Source organism: Atractosteus spatula, chromosome 10, assembly GCF_055471065.1.
Source record: "Atractosteus spatula isolate fAtrSpa1 chromosome 10, fAtrSpa1.hap1, whole genome shotgun sequence".
NCBI classification, from domain to species: Eukaryota; Metazoa; Chordata; class Actinopteri; order Semionotiformes; family Lepisosteidae; genus Atractosteus; species Atractosteus spatula.
In genome coordinates, this window is record NC_142715.1 from 8,467,086 (window position 1) to 8,482,957 (window position 15,872).

Consider the following 15,872-nt stretch of genomic DNA (forward strand, 5'->3'; position numbering starts at 1 on the left):
AGACTCTCTTTAAGGCAATTACAAGTTTCTCGAACAAATCTGTGTCATATTTTTAAAATAGTTTAGCTAATGAGCAACGAGAGTACAAATGAATTCTCCCACCCTCCATTCGAAGATAAAACTCCATGTGCGAGTCTAAGTTTCCTTGAAGTTCAACATGTACAACGTGTTGTAGTTCAACATGTGCAAAACATTCGTATCCCCTGCAAATATCGGCAAGGTCAGTGAGATTCTCAACAATTTGTGCCATTGCAATTCGTGCCATACTTTTTCGAAATGTATTCTGACATGCCAGGATCAGAGGGTCATATTTAAAAAAACTGGTGCATTAAAATTTCTTGTACTTCAGGATTTTGATAGTCTGTTACATTGTCTTTCACACGTCGGTGTCAGAACTGTGAGACATTTTCATAATCGGGGGGAAGGCCGTAGCAATAAGCAGAAAGTGCATTCACCTTTTCCCAGTGTAAGTCCGTGTTGTGGTGAGTTTTTAAAATTGGTTTGCGATTTTCTGAAATATATTCCATACAAAAATATAATTTGGACAGTCGCTATTTATTTGGATATTCCCTTTCAGTGAAGATGTCTACAGTATTCCAGCCGGATTAGTACTGATCGAAGAGATCCATCTACAGGCGAAAGGCGACATAACATCACAGCAGCACCATTTAAGGTGGAACGAAAAACACTCATAAGAAGCTGGCGAATATGAAGCCAACTTCAGCCTCGTAGCAGACCCTGGGAGGCACGCTCAAAATAATCATCTTTCCCAGTACTTCAGAGTCATAGTTAGATCGCTTTACTGCAATTTTATTTGATTGATGGGAGATGTGAAGCCATCGAGCCTGTACTGCGCTTCACATTGAAATTGAAGGCATTTCTCATGCTTTCTCTCAGTGTCGGGGCTGCAATTGCGTGTAAAGGAGGCGACTTGAAAATGAAACGTGTAATCACCTTACAGAGGGTCTTCACGACGGGGTGCGTCAGCTAGTTCTCCATTATTGTCAGTTTACTGGACTTCTGAAGAAACCTATCTACAACGAAAATACAAACTGCACAGTTTAAGGCACATGAAGAGAAATCAGTGTGCTGATTGACTCAAAAAATGTCGCTACAAATAATCCGCCGGGTTGATTTTCTTGTCCGACCACCTCCCTCCGTCCCCCTTTGCTGTTAGCACAATTCTTTCAGTTTCTTTTCTTGTATTTTCATTGCTATTTTACTGTTCCTTTTCCTCATCTGGAGATGGATCCACAACCGAAACCGTTTTCACCCTGTGTTTCTGCAGCGTCAGTCTGTATGAGGAGCACAACTTGCCCAGCTCCAGTGGCGCAATCGGTCAGCGCGCGGTACTTATGCAGCAGTGCACAGCGGAGTCATGCCGAGGTTGTGAGTTCGAGCCTCACCTGAAGCAGTATAGCCTGTCTTTAGCTACTGAAAGCAACTGTCGAGTTTAGATACTCTTAGGTATTTGACGGAGATAAATTAACATCAAACGAACAAGGAAAGGTAAAGGTTTATTTCGAGTCACAATCAAAGAAGGCTCCACAGCTGAAACATTGTGTTTCCTTCTCTTTTCAGCATGGAATAAACCTACAGTACCTCATCAGGATGGCCGAGTGGTCTAAGGCGCCAGACTCAAGGACTCCTGTCTTTTCATCGCTTGGGTGTTCTGGGGTGAGTTTCCCGAAAACGATGAATCTTAGAGACGAACGAGCAACTTTACGATGTACGTAGGTAACATACAAACTACTTTTTCGTGGGTTTCCCCAAACCCCTCTTAATCGATCATTTAACGAGCGAGTATAAAGTACTTCTTTGTTAACCCCGCCCCTGAAGTCGCTTAGCAAAAAGCATCACAAGTCGATTGACAAACAATTGATTGACAATACTTTCATTATATGGTGTCGGTTTTGGTCCTTCAGTGTGATGAAATAAAGTTGTGAAAAGGAATATGAAGTAAATATGACATCATAATTTAACAACCATTTAAGCGAAAGCGTATAGATAGGCACAAAATGACCCTTATTGTTTCTAAGAGAAAATAAAATAAATGACTGACATGCTGTAAAAGAAAACCAAGTTTAACTGTGTGAACAGTGTATGCGTCCTGCACGACGTCTTTGATTTAAAGCAATATTTTTTGTCACGCTGCCATCGTTAGGAATCACAGTGTTTCAAGAGAAAATACTGTTGTTATTTAAAGTTGTTGGGTGTGTTGGAACTCCTTTTTAATTGGTCTTATTAACATGACATCTGGAAAAATTAACTACTAAGCTTGGCACGTGTCACTCAACAAATACAGGACCTATAATCAAATTTAAAAACAAGTAGGTCTAAGCTTTACCGTCAACAATCAAGACAGAACATAAAACGGCATTCGAACTTAAAATATTGTATCGACCGCGGGTTTCGGTACGGAATGGAGCAGGCGTGGGACTCAGGGAATGGGGTTGAACAACACATTTAATAACTCGAATCGGGAAAGGTACACACACAGGGACAGGGGTTACAGCGCTGCACCTACACTAACATACACACACACGAAGGGAAGAGACTGTATCTCAGCCTCCGTCCCACTATATACAGTCCGGTAGTCCCCAGGTGCTGTTCTCAGCCCGCCCTGCGTGGCGCTACATTGTAATACATGTTACATATTTCACGTTCTTTATGGAATTTAAATACAATTTAAACCCCACCCCAAAAGTACTAAAAGAGGGAGTATTATTAAAACATTTGACTTATGAATATGAAATTTACCCAAGATGACTAATTCATAACTGTACAAATAAATGTTCTTTTTTCGAATTTCCTCTTACATAGTACAACAAAATATCAAAATCCTTAATATAATATCTTAGTATTCTATATTTCCAGAGAATTCCCATGACGTGAATTGAATGTGCTCTGTCTGGCGATCTTCCTCGCTAAGGTTGGCGCAAGAGGTAGCCACTTTAAGAAGCACTTAGTGATTAACGAGTGGTTCGGGGAGCACGTAGATTACGAAGGATTTAACGTTTTACTTTAGTTACGATAGGTTTTGGGAAACACTCGTAAATCAACGATCGATCTTAAGAGCGAATTTACGATGTTCTTAGCGCTACAATGCTTTCGGGAAACTCACCCCCTGGTCTCTGAATAGAAGCGTGGGTTCAAATCTCACTCTTTACAGCCGCTCCCTTTTCCCTCTCTTGCATTTGTCCCGTCTTCTTGTGCTCGCTAACAACGACAGGAAGAGGAAAACGGAGAAACCGGTTTGTGGGCACATGATGTGCAGGGAAATGCTTCGTGAACACTTACACATTATTAGCAGAAAATCAAATGGGGTTCGATTTCTGCCTTAAGAACTGTTTGGGGTGCTTGTAATCGAGTAAAGATTTACGGCAAGGTATGCATTCAAAGGAGAAAGACCGAAATATAAATCCAGAAGAAGATTTCTTAAAACATATTGTTGTCCTTGCGGTTTCTCCTGTATTTAATTAAATGTGGCATTGTGAAATCAACCTGTAGCCCTACGGAATGCAGAGTGATAGCGGCATGAGCAGAGAGGATTATATCAGAGCTCGAACAGAGAGTTCGAAAATATAGGCAGATCGATTTATAGAACATTTGATTTAAACTTTCCTATCTGCTCGGCCTTACTGAAGTATTTGTAGCTGTATTTCATCTTCTGTCTATTTCTATACTTTACAGTAGATAGTGTTTAGCCAGAGAAAAGAGATACAAGCGCTATACCCCCACAGCAGCCGCCGATTCCGATAACCTTAACTAAAGCAGGAAGATCAGTTTCTGCTCGAGACAGTCGTTTTCTGAACTGTAAATCTCCAACACGGGCTGGAGACGCTGTGTGTCCGGACTCAGTGATTATATAAGAAAAGACTCAGCGAGCTGCAGGTGCGGCTCATTGCTCTGCGCTCCCCGTGCTGAATGCGCGTGTCCTCCCTCCTTCATTACCTTCATACACTCCTCTCAAACCACAGCAAACTCCCGGAATATTTCGGTGAACACATACTTTATTTTCGAGATCACAGGCAGAAACAATAAACACGATGAAAACAGGAAGGTATTATGATCGTAGGGGGAAATGCACACAAAATAAATAAATAAATTTCCTAATATCCAATAAAATCTAGTCACGTTCTGATGCTATTCTGATGTATCTGAATAGTTTTGGCAGAGTTGTTACAGCAAAGAGACACATAAACTGTTTTTATTTCATTCGAGCTGTAGTTTTGATTCAATTTGGAAAAACTGCACTCACCAGAAGCTGAAATGGGTCGTGTTTACATAATGCATAATGTAATAGCAACGTTTGGAGTTTAATCTTGCTACGAGTCCTTTCCTGTTATAGGAGGCGTTTTAGGACTTTTTTAGCTCAGATAAAGCTATCAATTCATCTTACATTTCTACTACATCAGTATTAGCAACGTTATCTTTACCTAGCACTAAATGTAGCTTTAAATAAGAGTACATTTTAAAACACATGTAAAAATAAATTATATTCCATATATTGTAACTCTGTGGTATTTAGAATGTTTATCTGAGGATGCAAGGGAAAGTATTATACCTTGCGAAACATCCAAGACAAAGGTAAAAGAGGCTCATATTTTAATAAAATTTTCGATCAAAAGAAAACCACAATCTGTATTATATCATCGTCAATATCCCAAGACGTTCAGTTGAAAGATTTGAAGAAACTCTCCAAGAAGCAACTGCAGTAGCAGAGTTTTGTTTTGAACCGATGTTTGCAGCTCAAAAGTCCTCGTAAGAAGCAAAGACAGGGATGTTTTGAGTGTCACCATGATCCTCTTCTCAATCCAAAAGAAAGGTTTTATATGGTACTGATCCCACTCGAAAAAGAGTCAATTTCCACCTGCACTGATGTCCCTCCAAACGTTTTGTAAGACCTCTGGAAGATTATACAGTAGAATCCTGGTCCATTTCTTCTACTAAACGAGACTATGTTAGTGAGTATTTTGATGTCGAACTGCGATTTATATAAACAGGAACTGTACACTACATTGGGCTACGCGTATGACAAAACGTGTGCGTTTGGAGTCGACCTTTCGATAGCTCAGTTGCTAGAGCGTAAAACTGTTTAAAAAAGCAGCGGACGATTGTTATGTAGCTGTTTTGAATCCGGCTCGAAGGATGGTGTTTTCTTGTTCCTTAATTAAAAAGTGAAAATAGCGAATTTGTCTTTCACTTTGACGTTCACCGAAAGCTCAGTAAACAGAGAAGCAGAATTCTCTTCACATCTAATTGTCTTGCTTTGGCCTTTAAAATGCGCTCTGTTGACTGTTCACATTTCCTAACACAATTAACCTGCGGAAAAAGTTCACTATCAGGAGTTTAGTTCAGTGGTAGTGCGCACGTACTATATGAAGCTTCGTTTTCATTCGCCGGCGTCTCCACTCTGGATTCTTTTTAAACGCGATATCTTTCCTTCCTCGTGTGACTTCCTTCGTGTGTGAATTTCAGGGAGACACATAAACCCTTTGTCTGTTTTAAAGAGACATTTTTATAAAACCAGACAAAATGAAAGACGTAGTAATTAGACACACGTAAAAAACACGTGAATCTAATTGAGAAAATGCGGATCTGGACAATGTATTACTAGTAGCGGCTCTGAGCTCACTGTAGTGCAGTTGAGTAAGATGATAGTGGGGCCAGTGGCGCAATGGATAACGCGTTTGACTTCGGATCAGAAGATTGCAGGTTCGATTCCTGTCTGGCTCGTGAAGGTTTTACACCCGCTACTCAACACTCTTCCTAGTGTGTGCGGTCCTACACAACCTTACTATAGACTGGGTGAGTCTCCTGTTCCATCTCCAGTTCTTTCCGCACATAACGTCTGTTTCATCACCGTTATTGTAGGACCACAGCCACAGATATGAGAAGACATACTGTTCCGAACAACTGTCTTAAATAATCACGTTGAAAAAGTTGACAATAAGTTTTTTTTTTCTTAAACATAACCTTACATTTGCCTGTAAAGTTCAAACTATTTTCTGTAGCCACAAATCCCCAATATTTCTGCCGTCTCCTGAGAAACACAAGTATAGAGTTAAAACACAATAAATAATACCACAAATCTATTCAGTTAACACCCAGATGTGACAGAGGTGACTTGCACCCCCTTTAAATATGTATTTCCTAAATTTCAGTTCTCTTCCCTCCCCAAGATACCTGCAAATTCACTATTGCATATTAAAGGCTGTACATGCATTACCTGTAATACAGCTACTAATAAAAATATACATTAAAGTTAATTATTAATAAATAATACTATTATTCATAAAGACGTATTCATAAGATTCATCGTGAATAGTTGCGGTGTCTGGAAAGCAACTGTAGTTAAATATAGAAAAAAGAGTTGTAGTTATTGAGGCAATTTCAGGTAGAATGTAAGAACTAAAGTTAACTAGTCCCACAGTAATGCGGGGGGTCCTATCAACAGAAAAAAAAATTGTAACACGAAAACACAACAACCACAAAACGAGAAGTCTTCAGGGAACCTAGGTAAATCCCTGTAGAGGACTAACAACTATAAAAACAAACAAACAAATGAAACAACTTCAAAAAATAAAGAAAAAGAACATTAAAAACATATCTGGGAAACAACAAAAACACAGAATCTAACTGCGAGAGCTTTTTCAAGTTTTCGGTACTCCATCGTGCTCCTCTCATCTAAGTAGATATCACTCAGGTCAGTTGGAGGTCCACAGCTGATGGTAACTTAAGTAAGTAGCTGTGTCAGCATGCATGGGCTGCAAAGGAATGAGGAAAGGTTTATTCCATGCTGAAATGAGAAGAAAACATAATGTTTTGGCTGTGGAGCCTTCTTTGGAATAAACCTTTACTTGTTTATTTAGACCAAATCTCCAGCAAATACCTAAAAGCACCTAAACTCATCAGTTGCTTTCGGTAGCTTAAGACACAGCCTACACTGCTTCAGGTGAGGTTCAAACTCAAACCCTCAGCATGACTCTGCTGTGGAAGTACCGCACGCTGACCGATTGCACAACTGGAGCTGTGTAACTCCCTCTCCTCATACAGACTTGAGCTGCAGAAACACAGGGCGAAAACTGGGTTTCGGTTGCGGATCCATCTCCACTTGGGGGAAAGGGACAGTAAAATAGCAAGGAAAATACAAGAGAAGAAACTGAAAGAATTGTGCTCACTGCAAACTAGGAAGGAAAGAGGTGGCTGGATATGTAAAACAGCTCGGCGGATATTTTGTTACGACATTCTTTGGTGAATGGATTTCTCTTCAAGTTCCGCCGTGCAGTTTGAACGTTTGTTCTCCCAGATCAGTTGGTTATATGAGATCAGCTGATATAAATTAGGACTAATCAGAATCAATACAATTGATGTCTGGCAAAGGCAAATAACCTTTGTACATGATCTGGAATGTGACTGGTTAAATTTCAGCATAGTTACAACTTCCTTTATAAAGGGTGTGCACACTTATACAACCAAGGCATGGAAAGATTTTTTTTTAATTATTGTTCAAAGAAATGTTCAATTTTTTTCTTAAATGTTGTTGATTAAAAGATCTTATTAAATGTGAAAAAATCGGACTGTGAAAAGGTCAAAATGTTAGTGAAAAAATCAGTCATGTGAGGAAAGATGGATTGTGGGAGACCCTTGACTCTCCATGTCATGCTGTATTTCTCTCTCATTCTACTGGGAATGATGGTGCTGTCGCTTCTGGATAGTCTGTCAGTGGTCATTCCAGATGGGTCAGGTATGACTGCGCTTTGGCACAAGAAGAGAAATGTGACTTGCGAGGACCCTGAGAGTGTCTTTTTTTCTAGAGCTTGGATAGCTCAGTTGGTAGAGCATCAGACTTTTAATCTGAGGGTCCAGGATTCAAGTCCTGGTGGTTGTGCTTTTCTTAAATCTATTGTGAATGTCATTATAAATCGTCTTTTATCTTTCACTTTTCTAGCTGTACTGTGGTTATTTTAAATGTTCATCACTTGTATTTTCTCTAGTGTTTCCTTTCACAAACCGAAATTGTTCAAGGTGATCTTGTCACTCTACTCCACGTAGATAATCTAAATGAAATCACAGTAGAGTACAGGACACGCAGTGAGGAGGTCACGCAGTGAGTACTCTTGAATGCAACAAGAGGAAAGGCACACTGCACATCTGCAGAGCATCACGTCCGAGTTTACAGTGACATCAGAGATTGGAAACGATGTAGCTTTTTTATTAAAGGTTCAAGGAAACCTGAATATGTTTGCTAAGGTATTTCAAAATCACAGTCAAATCGAGTAAGATTGCTGCACAGATCTGCAGTCTGCAATTAGAATACTATTTGTGCGTTGTATAAAATACGCCGTTGTAGAATACTATTCGTGCGTTGTATAAAAAACTTTTTTAAAACAGGAGAGATACGTTTCGGAATGCGTCTTCCTGTAAAAATAAAATCACTTCAAGGGCACTATAAGCACCGTCTGAAGCCTGCTTCACAAAGGAACTATTTTCAAAGGACCAAAGAAGAAAATATTTCACCAAGTAAGAGGAAGCATCTCAGAAAAAGGAGGTGGGGTTGCTTCTACATACTGTAACACCGTAAGGTCAGACTACAAATGCCACTGTACAGAGTAACTTGCCAAGTGGTCTAAGGAGCTGGATTAAAGCTCCAGCCCCTTCGAGCACATGAGTTGGAATCCCACTGCTGCCAAATATCTCCTTGTTAAGAATCACAGTTTTGTTGTTGTTGCCCCCATGTAATTGAATCAGTTTCAATAGAATTAATTTGAAAAGTAATAATCATATTTGTTCTGTTCCTCTTCTCATTGCAATTTGTACCGAAATATTTATTTCATTTTATTTTAAAAACGTGTTAGCCTTGATTGGAAGGAGGTGGCATTGCAGGCAAGGTAGCCAACTGTTAAGGCTTTTGTCTTGTAAACAGAAAGTCGGAGGTTCAAACCCTGTCCGTGCTTGTTTCACTTATCATGACGTTCCTTTATCTAAGTCTTTAAATGTCTTGCACTGTACGAATCTCTATAATAATAAGAAAATAACTTCATAATCCTTCTGTTGTCCTACCATAATCTGCACTGCTTTTGAATCGACAATGTTTGTCTCTCTTCTTACCCAATTTATAAATGATCGTCTCAGTGTAAAAAGGAACGTGTGTTTGGTACAGCCCCCACTCCATGGTGTGATCACAAACAGATCAGGTGAGCTGTTAGTATAGGTTAGAAGTATCATTCGATGCCCTGAAAAACTGACTTAGGGACGCACAGACTGTGTTTTTTGAACAAGTACACAATAAAATATTTATTGAAACAAATCATTGCCTGCCTTCAAGACTGTCATGCTATGTCAGTTGTCCTAAAGCTTCAGAAAATTGGACACAATGGGTGCATTCAGCACAGTGCTTTCTAGTACTCGTCAGGATGGCTGAGTCTTGTCTTTCCATGTTGCTTATGTGCCCTGGTCTCTAAGTGGAGGTGGGGGTTCAAATATCACTCCCAATAGCTAGGGTTTTTTTCCCTGTCTTGCACTGTTCCAGTCTACTTGTACTCACTGACAATCACAATAGGAGGAAAATGTAGAAACTGCTTAGCAAGAACATAAAGGACAGGAAAATGCTTCCCAAACACATAAATGTCTTTAATTTTTTTAATTTAAATTTTTAAGGAAAATTAGATAGGCTTCGATTTCTGCATTTATATAATCCAATATATAAGCAAACAGCACAAGGGGACTCTTCAGTCTACTCCTGTCCTACAGTAACAGAGATTCAAACCAAGGTTGTTGCAGCTTCAAAGCAAAGCTCTTACCATTCTTACCAGCAAGATTTGTTTTTTCAAGGAAGGAAACACTAATGTAAAATATACTGTAAATAGACAGGAAGTATTATTAAGTTAAAATTATAATAATAATTGTTAAAATAATCAGTTTGTTCTCTCTTGCAGTAACTGATTATAATATTTGTTTGTGGTTTGGTGATTATTGAAAGCAGAACAATTGTCAGTAACGTTTGAAACATACAGGCATGTGTCTCCTGCAGTTACTGAAGATTTTTCAATGTATTTCTCTGTGTCCGCGTGCCTGGTGCATCTTTATTGGACAAAGTCTTTCTCCACTAAAAGAAGGAAAGAAAAATTTGATTATTGTTAGTTCATCAGTTGTTTTGATCAAATTATTATAATGCAGTGCCAGGTACAATTAAGGTATATTATGTACATGAACATCATGTCTGAGACAGTGATGCCAGCTGACTATCGCTGGAGGACAGTTCATCATGAGTGTGTAAGTAAGCATAATGAAGGAGAAGAGATCGGCCTCTGTGATGGAGTGTCCAGTGACACTAACTATCTGTCCTACTGTTCTCTCCTAATGTAGTGGGTGAATGTAAGGTTTCTTTCTTGTAAAATATAATCGAGTGCATTTTTGCTGCTGAAAATGAATCTTGTGCATTTCAATTCTGTGTTCATCTTCCGATATTGTCACCTAATTCTGTATGTCATTTCATCAGACTGCTACATTTGTAGGAGCTCAATTGCATTAGATTGCATAGTGATAGTATTTCTTGCTTTTTAAATACTTCAGTCAAAAATGTTGAGAAAGTGCTCCTGTTTTCACCATTCTAAGAACTGTGATGCAACAGAAATATTTACTCTCATAAAAGAAGTTGAGTTCTGTTACAGTCTTGAGTGACACAAACCTTCTCTTTTACTGCACTACACTTCTCCAGAGGCCAGTTCAGCACACAAGGATCCTCAGGCAAACAAATGCTATGATCGCTTGATAAAAGCCATTTCTCATCCTTTCTTTTAGTGTCAGTGCTACTATTGTATGCAAAGGAGGCAACTTGAAACTGAAAGATGTAATCGCCTTACAGAGAGTCTTCATGAAGTCGTGCGTCGGGTAGCGTTCCACTGTCAATTGACTGGGCTTGTGAAGAAACCAATCTCATTCAACGACCATACAAATTGCACACCTTAAGACACATGAAGATAAATGTGTGTGCTGATTGACACAAAAAATGTCACTTCACATTATCCGCAAAGCTGTTTTACTTGTCCAACCTCCTCTTCCTACTTTGCAGTAAGCACAATTCTTTCAGTTTCTTCTCTTGTATTTTCCTTGCTATTTTACTGTCCCTTTCCCCCATGTGGAGATGGATTCACATCCGAAACCTAGTTTCACTCTGCGTTTGTGCCACTGTTACAATCTGTGTAGGAGCTTGTTTAGGGAGGTCCAGTGGTGCAATCAGTCAGTGTGTGGTACTTGCACAGCTGTGCACAGTGGAGTCATGCTGAGGTGGTGAGTTCAAGCCTTCCCTGGAGCCATTAAACCTTTTGAATGTTTTCCATCCATAAAAAGTTAATTTGCCCTAGCAGTTTCACTGTGACTTTGCAGGTAAAATATTAATAAGGAGAATAATGTTTCGTATGTGATAAAAATAACCACACCAGAAAATATTGAAGAGAAATTGCTTGTTGCACTATTCGCAGCAGGCACTCAGACACAAAAACTTTCCTGTCACTAAAGTAAATTCATGAAGAAGAGGAGTGACATCATTGCAAAGGCGATATTTTCTGATGGCTGTTTCGGTTAACAATTATTCGTGTTAGAATTACTACTGTCATTACTACTAATAGTGATAAAAACAGAGGACTCACAGCTCTCTGGGTGTTGGTCTGGACTCTAGAAAGTGTTTCTATTTGTAAGTGGCTCTGGACCTCAACACCTGTTGATGGGCCACTTTTGTCAGACACACCAGTGGAGCCCAAGCCCACCTACACACACATTCACACACACTGACAGATATACACCCACACACTCACACACATGTATTCTCACAGACACTACACACACTCACAGACACAACACAAATTTATACATTCAATCAGACACTCACGCACTCACAGATATACACTCACACACATTCACAGACACACACATAGACACCGTATACATACATAGACACGGCATACACTCTTAGGTACAGATACACTATAACTAACACTAGTGCAGATACTGCTAATATTGCAACAGTAACACTATCACCAAAACATACACTATTCTACCATTGTTACTAACACTGACACAAACTACTTATAATAACACTAATGCTATCATTAAAACTAACACTACTACTACTATAACACTATAATTATAATTAATATTAACATGAATATGAACACTAAAACTAAAACTATCGGTAGCGCTATCATCATTAATACTCACATGAACACTAGCATTAAAACTAACAGTTGTACTCTCATTAATATTAACATGAATACACTAGTATTAGTATTAGTTGCTACCCATGACGTCACATCGCTCTTTGTGACGAAGGCGAGACACCTAGACGCGCACAGTGACGTGACGCCTGTCGCCGTGTTTACCATACTTATGATTTATAAACACTGGAAAAAATGCATTTAAACTGTTACTTACATACATGTGTCAACTTGGAATATAATTTTCTAGCTCTAGGATAGAGTTACCTAAATAATAATATGAATAATCATTGTTTAATTTTGGATTGAACATTATTAACACTAAACGCAGTATGGTAATTGATCGATACAGTCTTTATTGACTGTTTACTAGATATTTAAAACAGGGTCAAGAATGGGAAATGAATCAGTACTCACCAATCGGTGAAGTTAATCGTTTATCCTACGGTTCTTCAGAGATCAATAACTCTCCTCCGTGCACTCAGCGCGCCTCCCGCGGTCTCCCTCTCTGATCCCGGCGCTTTTGCTGGTGTCTGTGACATCACAGCGCTCTTTCTAACAGAGCAGAGCGCGTCTCCGCGGGAGGAGACTCCTGTCCGGAGCCCGGGGGGCTTTTCTTACAGATAAAACATCTCCCAAAAAAAAATACATACTGGGCTGTGAAGAGAAGCGAATCATAACAGTTGGAGAAGGAGAGCGGCAAACCAAGAAATGCAATTAATTAAACAGGGAAAAAAAATTTGTTTACTTCGCAGATTAATGTGTTACAAAGCGTACCCGTGTGGAGCAGTAGAGAACGAGCACGAGTCCCTGAAATAAGCGCTTTTAACAGTTTTACACGAATCTTCAGAGTATAGAAGCCAGGAGGATCAGACTCCTGATCCTAGAGGATAAAATGTGTATCCTGGTTTTATTTCCACCCAGTTCTCAGTTCCATAGGTAGTCTGATGATTTAAATGAACTGTATAACTGTTACAAGACTTCATCTAATTGTAAATTCATAAGACTGTCTGTGAGACACTTGTGAGAGCAGCTGAATCCCAGGGCTGGTGTGGATCACACACAGACAGGTCTTCTGTGTGATCTGAGTCCCACTGCTCAGAGCTACAGACTGGTCAACTGGTCACTATAGTAGTCACAACCATCGGACCATCAGCTACTAATAATCAATATGATGATCAGAGTGTCAATACTGGTGTTTATAAAATAAATACTAAGATCATTCCACACTCACTTGCATTATAAAACACTTAGAAACATGTTTGGGGGCTGACATACAGTAAAGAAAGTAATACTGAAGGGCTGGAGGTCCTGGAAAGGGTTAATAGAAGCTTCTTGCTTCTGACCTGGAACAGAGCCAACAGCTTCCAGATCAGTGACCCCTGAGCCCAGTTCACAGAGTGGAGAATTGGGAGCTCTTCTGTGTTTCTGAGAGGCTGGGAGGAAGGAGAAAAGGGGGAGATGTGACCTGAGTTCAGGCTGTTCTGTCTGATATTATTCATGTAGCAGCACTGATTGTCTGAATGTCCTCTGGATCTGGACTGTCAGGACAAAGAACAGTATGGAGTTGAGCTTAGATAGATAGATAATACTTTATTAAACCCTGTAGGGAAATTGATGTGTTACAGCAGTCCAGCCCAAGACAAGCAAAATAGACATCAGAATAGTTATAAAACAAAAGACCACAAAATAAATAAGTACATAGGTGTGTGCAAAATGTGCTGATCATAGTCACTGTAAAAACAATAAAATATGTGCAAAATGTGCATAGGTTTATACAGACTGATTGTCCAAAAAGTACAATGGAGTAAACATGCTGTCCATAGAGGAGCAAATGAAGGGCTAACAGTCCTAGCCTAGGGCAGCGTTATACACCCTGACCGCCGCCGGGAGGAAAGACCTGCGGAAACGTTCCCTTGAACACCGTAGCTGGAGCAGCCTGTTGCTAAAAGTGCTCCGCTGCCCAGTAACAGTCCCATGAAGCGGATGAGAGGTGTTGTTCATGATGGCTGTGAGCTTGGTCAGCATTCTCCTCTCAGCCACCACCTCCAGGGGGTCAAGGCTCATCCCCAACACAGTGCCAGCCTTCTTGATAAGTTTATTGAGCCTATTTGCATCTTTTGTCATGATGCTGCTGCCCCAGCACACAACAGCGTAGAAAATGGCTGCCGCCACCACTGATTCATAAAAAATGTGTAGCAGTGTTCCACACACACTAAAGGACCTGAGTCTCCTAAGAAAATAGAGTTGGCTCTGACCTTTCTTGTACAGGGCGTCAGTGTTACCAGACCACTCCAGCTTATCATCCAGGTGTACCCCTAAGTACTTGTAGGAATGTACGCCCTCTATGTCCTCACCCTGGATGGAAACAGGGTTCAGCAGAGACTTATTCCTTTGAAAGTTGAAGATCATTTCTTTGGTCTTGCTGGTGTTAAGCTGGAGATGGTTAAGATGACACCACTCCAGAAAATTGGTAATCAAATTTTGCTTCTGTCTGAGTGTGAGTCTGAGCTGTGAATCTGACTGAGAAGAGAATAATGATTTGTTATTCTGCCTCTGAGGATTTTTCTTCTTTGCCAAGTGGTGTTACATCCCCTTCAGATACTCTGCACAGACTGCCAGAGAGAGATGGACAGATAAGAGCACACGCAGTGAGAGAGATATACTTCTTCATTAACTTTGAAGCAAGTGTTCATTTCTTTTCTGGAACAAGTTGTTTCTGAATTTCAAGAAAGTCATACAACTTCTGAAAGATAAAATACAAATCTTGCTTATCCGGACAGAAGAAATATTGCAAAAAAAAAAACAACAAATGCCAGTGATTTTTTCTCCTTTTAAAGAAAAGTGGAGAAAAACAACAGCAGTTCATCTCCGTCGGCTTGATTTAGCTTAATACAAGTATTCACTTCTTTTTTTCTGAAAATTACAGCCTGCGAAAGATTAAATACAGTTCTTGGTTATTCTTCGTCAGTGCAGAAGAAATACTGCGGGCTGGCAGGAAAATGCCAGTATTTTATTTCCTTTAACTACAAACATGTGAATGGTGAAAAGCAACGGGGGTGTCTCTCTGTGCAGCTGTTAAACAAAGAGCTGGTGATTCAAGCCCACTCAGGGATGCGCTTCAGATTGTTCTGATGTAAACATAATCTCCGTTAACAATTAATGGGATTTCTTCGCAACACGTTAACCCTCTTGAACTTTGCAGGAAATGTGTGTGTTTTACTCGTGTGGAACTACAACAAGTAAAAAATTAGGTACCTAAGTCAATGTCCAAGAAAACTATTTTCACGTGAGGAATTGTAGCTTTAACTGGCTGTCGGGAGAATTCATTTATACTACGCAAACATATTTTAAAACTAGATCACAGGTTTGTTGGAGAATTTGACAACCCTTGACAATCTGGGTAATGTACCCAGTACGCTTCCGCTGCGCCACTCTGCTGATTCAACACAACTGCTCTTTCTTTGCTTTCTAAAAGTGCGCCCGAGATGAAATGTCTCAACGGTAAACGCGGACGTCACTTTGAGCACTTGGTCTTTTGTAGTACAAATCATCACACGCTGCTCTACATGGGCGTGTCTTCAGGATCGTTGAGAACCAAAGCTTCCGCTTTCCGAGGCTACTGATTCTTTCGTCGTAAATTCCCAAATCTTC

General features: G+C 39.9%; 2 non-coding genes across 2 annotated transcripts; both read left to right on the plus strand.

The window, feature by feature from the left end:
- Positions 1–1,320: 1,320 nt before the first annotated feature.
- Positions 1,321–1,414, plus strand: trnai-uau (transfer RNA isoleucine (anticodon UAU)). The gene is made up of 2 exons: positions 1,321–1,358; positions 1,379–1,414. It is a non-coding gene; the product is annotated as a tRNA-Ile (tRNA).
- A 4,252-nt stretch (positions 1,415–5,666) lies between these two features.
- Positions 5,667–5,739, plus strand: trnar-ucg (transfer RNA arginine (anticodon UCG)). The gene has a single exon. It is a non-coding gene; the product is annotated as a tRNA-Arg (tRNA).
- The last annotated feature ends 10,133 nt before the right edge of the window (positions 5,740–15,872 follow it).